We start from the raw sequence: 1,416 nt of genomic DNA, 5'->3' as shown, positions 1-1,416 counted from the left end.
ACAGCTCCATGACAATATTTCAGTGCATTAAGGTTCCCTGACAAATACAACTGGTATAATACTGTAGATTTCTCATGGCTACCTATCTGTACCCTAGGTGTAAAAAATTTGAAAATAATTTTTCAACACAAGGACAAAAATCCCATGTACTGTACTGTTGTACAGTTGCATGCATTTTCATTTCCAAGACGTTAGATAGTAGTATAGTGTTTATACAGTTTAAAGCGCCACCAACACATCGGAAGCTCTTTTCCATCCATCCTTTTTTTACCGCTTGTCCCTTCGGGGTCGCGGGGGTGCTGGAGCCTATCTCAGCTGCATTCAGGCGGAAGGCGGAGTACACCCTGGACAAGTCGCCGCCTCATCACAGGGCTAACACGGCAGGCCGATATTATCGGACATCTCTAATCTGCACCTTATTGCTCTTTTATCCTGCACTACCATGAGCTAATGCAACAAAATTATGTTCTTATCTGTACTGTAAAGTTCAAATTTGAATGACAATAAAAGGAAGTCTAAGTCTACAGTAATCTTTACAGTTTGTTGTGTTTGATCCTGTCGTAAAGGTCAATTAAACAAGTACATATATATATCCTATTTTATTAATCTAATATATATCTATCCATCCCATCCATCCATTTTCTACCGCTTATTCCCTTCGGGGTCGCTGGAGCCTATCTCAGCTACAATCGGGCGGAAGGCGGGGTACACCCTGGACAAGTCGCCACCTCATCACAGGGCCAACACAGATTTTAGTGTTGCCAATATATATATATATATATATATATATATATATATATATATTATATATATATATATATATATATATATATATATATATATATATATATATATATATATATATATATATATATATATATATTATTTTTTTTAGTCCAACAATAATTTTTAGTTTTTGTAATGTATTTATTTGTACGTTTTGCATTTAAAAAATATATATATTTGAGAACGAAAACCCCGCAGGCATATTCGAGACTTCACCGCCAGATGTCACTGTTGCACACTTCAGCACCGGATACGCGTTACTTTTCTTTCCATTCTGAATTTTTTTTTCAACAAACATACATTTATAATGCACACAAAAGTCAAGGCACTTTCAACATAACTAAAAATCATAACATCAGCAAAACATGTGAAAGAAAAAAAACAAAAGCAAATACAGATAGAGTATTAAATATTAATAAATAATAATAATAAAAAATATGAAAAAACAAGAGACAAAAAGGGCTACCTAAATAAATTTAAATGCTTTAAAAATATATATATACATTTAAGGGCTTTTTTATCCTCCAAGATTTGTTTGATAATTGTAATATTCTAACAAGAAATGGTAACACACAAACTTGAATTTTAATTTAATACCTACGAACTCTCGCGCATTCGCGCGATGTTCTG

The sequence above is a fragment of the Entelurus aequoreus genome, linkage group LG27 (assembly GCF_033978785.1).
Source record: "Entelurus aequoreus isolate RoL-2023_Sb linkage group LG27, RoL_Eaeq_v1.1, whole genome shotgun sequence".
Classification (NCBI taxonomy): domain Eukaryota; kingdom Metazoa; phylum Chordata; class Actinopteri; order Syngnathiformes; family Syngnathidae; genus Entelurus; species Entelurus aequoreus.
Note: the sequence above shows the minus strand (reverse complement) of the source record.